The following is a 7,349-nucleotide window of genomic DNA, read 5'->3' as shown; positions in this document are numbered from 1 at the left end:
TGAGTAATTTCTTCTATGTGTTACTTTCCCGTTTTTTGTGCGACCTAACGGACGTAACCAGTGTCCATGCATTGTGCGACTAAATGCCAGTGGGCCACGTTTTCAAGTACCTAGTCCGATTTTATCCCGTGTTATGATTGGAAGGCGGATTTTATGTACTCCTGGCAATATATTTATAGATCACTATTATCCATAAAGCTGTGCGTTTTCACATGACTTCATAATGCAAGGTGATGTTGTCATCACATCAGCTATTTATTGAAAGACTCAGCGGCATGCCGAATTTTGGCAACAAGCCTGATAAACAGAGAATAAAGTGAAGAGGAACCTGTTGGTTGCTTGTATATTACCGGAGGTCGGTGGAGATGAAACCATGGAACCGAGAAACTTGGTGTACGACGTCTTCTGTGTATAACGCACCACTCTGCGCCTCAGATTTCGTACGTTCATGCGGATGCTCCGTACAAGAATAATGTCCTTTTCCAACCTCTGTACGGTGGTGTTCATCGCAATGGACACATTTTCGTCACGATCAGCTGCTTGCTTGCAGCAGTAATCAAGGTGATGAAAATACTCGAAGCCGGAGCTTAGAGTTCACTCAGAATTTTCTGGCCCTTCGTGTGAAAAAGTCGAACGTCGAAAATTCATGGAGGTATATTTTCAAAACTTTGGGGCTTCATAAAGTCAACGCCGCGTTTCTTAAACAGGCTTCTTGCATTAAATTATTCTCCGCCAGTTACACCACGCGCTGATTTTTTAAAAATATCTAAACAATTTTTAGTAAAGAAACGGGGGCGAATTGACCCTAGGTCCCAAGTGGACACATGTGCGCCCCATAAATTTTGACAGGATAATAATACTTATTCCCAACTTTTGGGTGGCATACCGTCTGTCTCTTATCTTGTACAGCGACGTTTACACTGGTGATTTTTGCGAGCTTCTAAGAGCGGAAGCACCCTCTGTTGCACAACAAGATAATTTTATCCACTGCAAATGAACATGAGTCAGTTCGTTGCAGAGCCGGAAAACAAGAGTGCAATGAACCTTACTGTAAACAAAGTCCGTCTGATAATTACACTGCTTACTGTTGAGCACGTTATCAGCACATTTCTGAAATGATGACTTTTTGATGATTCAGTGGCTTTTCTAGCTGACGTATCTCATATTCAATCACGACAAATAGGTAAACTTAGTGCTCAACCGCTCGTGTCAAATGTGTTCAGTTGAATTTGCACAGCATTTAGGATAAGAAAATGCTCTTGTAGGCTTCAGCAGGGATTATTTTGCCGCCTGTAGCAAGTACATAAATGAGTGTCAGTGTGTTTGGGCACGTATAATACCTCCAAGAAATTTTAGTGCTTGATGTTCCAGTAATTGCGAACAGAGTGAGCGTCTGCATAACGAATTAATAATAATAATAATAATAATAATAATAATAATGTTTATTCTCAACATGTGAGTGGCATACCGTTGGGATGACCAGGCGTTTACGGCCAGAATAGGGCACGACTGGGGAATTTGTGGGTAATGGGGATTCCGCGAAAAGGGAACGATATCATGAATAGTGAGAAGTATTCGATGAAATAATAATAACAGGTTTCTTTCGCAACTTGTAGGGAACAATGTGCATGACGTCCGACTAACTCAAATACTCAGTCGGCTGACATCAACGAAAACGGAAAACCATTGCTGGCCACGAGTAACCTTGGACGGTTGGGTAAATGGCTGGAGTCACAACGAGCAAAAGTGGAGGTGGAGGCGGGATAATTCGAATCGGGGGAACATAGCAGGTTTAGTTTCGAATGTATGGTGCAATCTGAGAACAAGCAGACTCACTGGTTGCACTGACGTAGGGATGTCAAGTGCAGGTGTCAGGATGGATGGGGACACAGAAGTGATCGAATTCGAGAGATCAGTCCATAAGGTCGGAATGAGTGTCATGGTGTTAGTTGGGTTCAAGGAAGCGAGTAGGCGAGCAGGCTCAGTTGGGAGGAGGGGTGGAGCAGTTGCGGGTGTGCTATCAAACTGAATATGGCAGTGCCGTGCCATCATTGGCCTAACATGCTTCAGTTATAGGACAGCCCCGTGACGGACGTCACATTTGAGATGATTCGGCTGGGGGTGTGCAGTTCATTGGGTAGCGGCATTCATTTCAGCCTGGTCGAGGAAACTAGCTGGAACGAAGCCGATATGGGATTGTAGGGTTTTTGTGGTCCGCTTGGTGGTCCCGGAGTTGCCGATCATAGGCCAAATGGAGTTTATATCAGCTATCCAGCTCGTCCAAAACGGACACTTCTGAAGTTCAAAGCTTGGGAAGATGAGGGGATGGGAAGAGATTCGCTAAACCTGCTTTAGTTAGTATCAGTTGAAATGCGTGACAGGCCGCACCGGTTTGTTTGTAATATTTGGTGTTTTGGATACATAGGAAAACGTTCTAGTAGAGCTATATAATAATAAAGATTTAAACTGCCGGCGCGGTCATTCGATTACGACTGCTGTGCGTAGCCTCGCACCACCGCGCTCCACAATAACACACTGGTGATATCACCTCGATTGGTGATGAAACGTTTGCAATCAAATTACTCAGCTCAGCGAACAAGCGAAACTTTTTTACTTCTGTGGGAAGTACTCAAATAGCGATGCACGATCAGAACATTGGGAGTAAGGGGGCGCCAAGGTTTTTGCACCGAGTGACGGTCGACTGGCAACAGAAAGGCCAGGGAGAGAGCGTATTTATGTGAAGACTTCTTTAGTAGGATCGGGATTTAGCCGACTTGGTAACAGGCAAGGAGGATAGCCGATGGTTCGGTTGAAGTAAGAAATAGCAGCGGGAGTTAGACAAGATAGTCCGTAGCTCTGCTAAAGTCTCATCAGAGGGAGTTCGTTGTGCAGAGATTGTTTTAAGGGAGGGCAGACACAAACTGATGAAAATAGAACTTTCGATATGATAGACAATGACCATTCTGAGCGGAAGTTACTACTTTAGTAGAACACTACCAATTTATAAGTGATTGTAAGAGAGTCATCCCTGAGTTGCATGGTAATCAGCACAATTATTTCCGTCTTTTCTCTTCTAGCTACTTGATGCCACCATCCTCCCTGTAATAAAATTTAGGTTATTTTCTATCTAGCACCTCACACTCACCCGGCTCTACTTATGCCGCCATATTCGCCTCTATTCCTACGCTTCAACATTCGGCGGTTGATGCTTCAAGCGCCCCGTATGGCTGCTGCCCATCCCACCTGTCCACCGCTTTGCATATACATAAACCCCGAACTGAACCAAAATTGCCTGTCATCCCAGACCGGTTTTGTTACACCTGCATGGATTCTCTTGGCTAACTCAGAATCCTGCCACCCACAGAGTTGCAAATACCTGGTCTTATCACCTCAAACAAGACTTCCCTTACGGGGACCTCCGTAAACCAAAGTACGTCCGTGCAATGAGAGCACGACACCACAATACTCAGTCTGATGGGACATCCGCAAATATTCAATCCATACTCTTGGCTGTAGCCTCTCGCCCCCTTGGAACCCTCGCAGCACACACGAACAAACCTCTCGCATGGCCCCAACCGCATCTGGGTTGATTTCACCCTAATCAGCGCAACCCTTCCCCCGTATTTAGAAGGTTTGGTGCATTTCCGTTTCCTCCTTATGCAAAGTCGATGATTCTCCTTACAGTTCATGGTTAATCCAAGGAAAATTTTAACCGATTGAGCTCTAACAACGACACCAGTAAGTTGTACAGTTTTACCTGACACTGTGATCCTGATCCATCATAAAGTTATAGAATTCTATTACCGAGCAACAAAATAGCAACACAATGGTCTCGGGAATCCGTCTCATTGACGGAAGGTCGCAACGGTTAACGTGGCGTTACGGATTAAAAACTCTCCACTGTATACCCTAGTCTTAATCTCTTAGTGCTAAAATCACGATGGTTCGATAAAAACGGCCATTCATTAGGCTAACGATACCTTGCGCAATTTGTTCTTCGGTAATACCACCAGTATTTTCAATCCCTCTAACGGCTACACACTTACATGCTTTCTTGCTAAAAAGTGCACCAGCATCACCGTCCTAACCATATCTTAAACTAGCGCAGTTTGCAGGAAAAACAATAAGAGCTTCTTATCACTTGCAGCTAACTTCTAGTACCAGCTCGGTGGCGCAAGGTTTCACGGATACAGAAGTGTGCACGTTCGTCAGCAGGGTACACGGAAAGAACTCAGAAGCAAGTGAAGTAGCTCAGTGAACATCATACTCTCTGGCAACACTCGGCCTGAGCTCTAAAAAGTTCGGCAGACTATGTGATGTCACATGTTACCGCAATAATTTAGAAAGCAGTCAATAATCATGGCGTGAATCAAGGAGCCATCAAAGGCGGTTCAACATATTGTTGATATGGCACATCAATGGGGCCTAGAGCTAGCCTAGCAAATCAAACCGGGCTAATGGCAGGAAATCTTCGCAGCCGGAGTGTCTCTTCTCAATTCAGAAACTCCCCAGATCGACCCGGTCTACTGAAAAGCGCCAATCCACTAAAAACACATATCTTTTCCCACTGGTTAGGCTGCACGCTCACGGTTGCTCAAGGCCATTGGAAAGGCACGAGTTATTTTCCAAATCACCGCAAAAATCCACCTTTCTCAGTGTGAACCTTGGTTTCAGCTAGAGAGAAGCTCATGTATCTTAAGGGACCAGATACAACGGTAAATTTGAACTCGCCACGCCATAACACGACTACGCAAACTGTTTCAATAGAAGCCGCTGTGAAAGCCACAGATATCGTTGCCACAAAACCCTAATAACTATTGTCCGGAGTGCATTTACGCAGTCGCAGTGATACATCCAAAATGCGAATCCAATATCCTTCTGCTGCTGTCGAATTCTGGCTATGACCATGCCCGGATTGAGCAGTGATGCCTTAACACTTGCTGCGTCGCCGGCCCTAAGAACTCCAGAAAAACGCACAGCTAAAATCTTTAGGTCAGTTGTATTAATTTGATGTGCACCTTAGCTAAAGCTGCGGGCATAACCAAAGCTTCTGCAAACAGTATCAATTTATTTAGAACGCTCCCTTCAAAGCCGCAATAGCAGCGCCATCAGCCGTTCCCCACTCAGCAGGATTCTACAACGACTGATCTCGCTAGTACCGGCCTCACTAGGTCTGTCTCCTAGAATGAAAAATCTTATCCTAAATTTACACTATTTCTGCTACCAGACGGTTACAAGTTGAAGCCAGCGAAGCACGGCTCTACCGTCGTTATCATGGATTAAAATCATCCGTACTCACTGGTAAAAGCGCCTTCATAAACTAGTGCCTTTCTTCTGAGACAACGAGTATCCTAATGCATAATGCACCTGACCCGATTGCCCTGGAGAACGCAAAAACTACCAATTTTACTGCTCAACGTCCCAGAAGGCCAAGACCATGTTAAGTTGCTCAACATTAGCGCAACTGATTAACGAACGCAATGCAAGATTCTTTCTGACGTCTCATGCAGCGATGCTGGTTGGATTGCAGTTGATTCATGTGAGGGAGGATAACTTCAGCTTATTGAGCCCACCGGAAAACCAGGCCTGCTATGCAGTCAAATCGAACGATGGTGGGCATTTTACTGCCTGTGGCAGTGTTGGGGTTGATGTAGTACTCCAAGACACTAAGTTGTTGGCCCCATCCCTCTTAAACTAAACAAAAATGTCTATCAGCTTTGTATCTCACATATTACCATCTTTTTCCGCCTCATGCCAACCAAATCAGTCACACTAGTGTGCTAGCAGCCCATAGGTCCTGTTCGATCAACCTCCACACCAAATGAACAAGTAGGAGCTTTACTGAAGCATCTGTGAACGAAATTCACAGAGCCATGCTTTCAAATGTCAGTCACCATGTCCCTCCGAGGATGTCTTTGCAATCCATCGTATCTAAAATGGTTGAGTCCCTACTGTCAAAAACGAGGCCGAAGAATTTGTCGCACCTTCGCACAGTTTACCCCTTATATTGTTTCTTGAACCTGAACACCGCCGCCTATTCAGTGGCAGCCCCTAAATTTTGACACCCAGCGTTTTTACCGGCGATAATTATGTTAGGTTCCAATACCCCTTCGTGTTTAAAGAAGAGGCCGATTCCCCCTTCCAGAAACTGGGACTATATGAGAGTTTGGTAGCACTTGTCCTCTCCACAGGCCTCCTTGTTTCCAATCCAATATGATGAAATTTTAGACTCAAGGTCTAATTATCTAAGTTTCTTTGTGTAGTACTTCCTGCTCCACCGAAGAACTAGAACCTACCCGCATAATTCGCTAGATAACCCGACTCCACCCCAACCTTCCAGCACTTGCACCACAATCACATCTAATTACGCATGCAAAGTCCCTATTTAAACCTCGAACTTGCAGTTACCTTTGGCTTTATTGGCATCCAAACCGCGTGCTTTTTGCCTGGATGCATTTTGGCAGTGAACTGCCAATGCGCCTGTCAGTTTCACTTACGCACCTAACTGTGAGTGACGGCAACTTTCCTTCACCCTCCAAGGACGTTTCACACTGCACGCTTAGCATCGTGCCACATCTGGAAATTTGTCTTGCCTCTTTTTCTTTTCTTTGGCCTCTTGTCATCGCATGGCTCAGACAATTAAGTGTTTAAGATTCGTCCACTTTCCAGGATTTGTTAACACATCTTCCGCTGAGCGTGTGTTATCGGAAAGCCATCCATACCCCCGGGTGGTATTCGAGTGTTCATGGTAGCCCCTACACGATGACTTGCCTTTTCTCTGCAGCTCTCTAACCCATTTCCTGAACGGGGTCTACTAAACTGTCCTAAAAGTGGTACGTGATGGCCCGCTGATCCATTTTTGCCCCACCACGCCCCGCCACTTGATGATCCTGTCTCTGAAGTTGCTTGTAAACTAATACCTCCCTTTCCACGAGCTGTTCACGAAGTCACGTACGCCTTATCCACGGGTTTGAGAACCGTTCACTCACACCACTGCCCTTCCCACCAAGCTTCGCTGACGACTGCAGAAACAACGTTGAAACTATTTGCACCTAAGTTAGCTAGTGCAATTTCCTCATATTAACATATGGTGCACCCGTTCGCACTGACCTCATGTCTACATCCACTAATGTCTCCAGCTGAATGCCGATTATAGTTTTGGAAATCGAACAGCGTCGCCTCATTAAAGTATTTTGAAACTGCAACCACCATAAGCTTTCGTCTATTTCGGAGCACAGGCTGACCTATGCTTTAGTGCCCTCTAGCAGACAATTTTGGCACTTTCGTACACGGAGTCCTCAGACTGACTTATCGACTAGTTTGGATCACAGTACTGAGCAAACTTGCGC

The sequence above is a fragment of the Opisthorchis viverrini genome (assembly GCF_000715545.1).
Source record: "Opisthorchis viverrini unplaced genomic scaffold opera_v5_70, whole genome shotgun sequence".
Taxonomy (NCBI): domain Eukaryota; kingdom Metazoa; phylum Platyhelminthes; class Trematoda; order Opisthorchiida; family Opisthorchiidae; genus Opisthorchis; species Opisthorchis viverrini.
The sequence above is the reverse complement of the archived record's forward strand: the minus strand, read 5'-3'. Positions refer to the sequence as shown.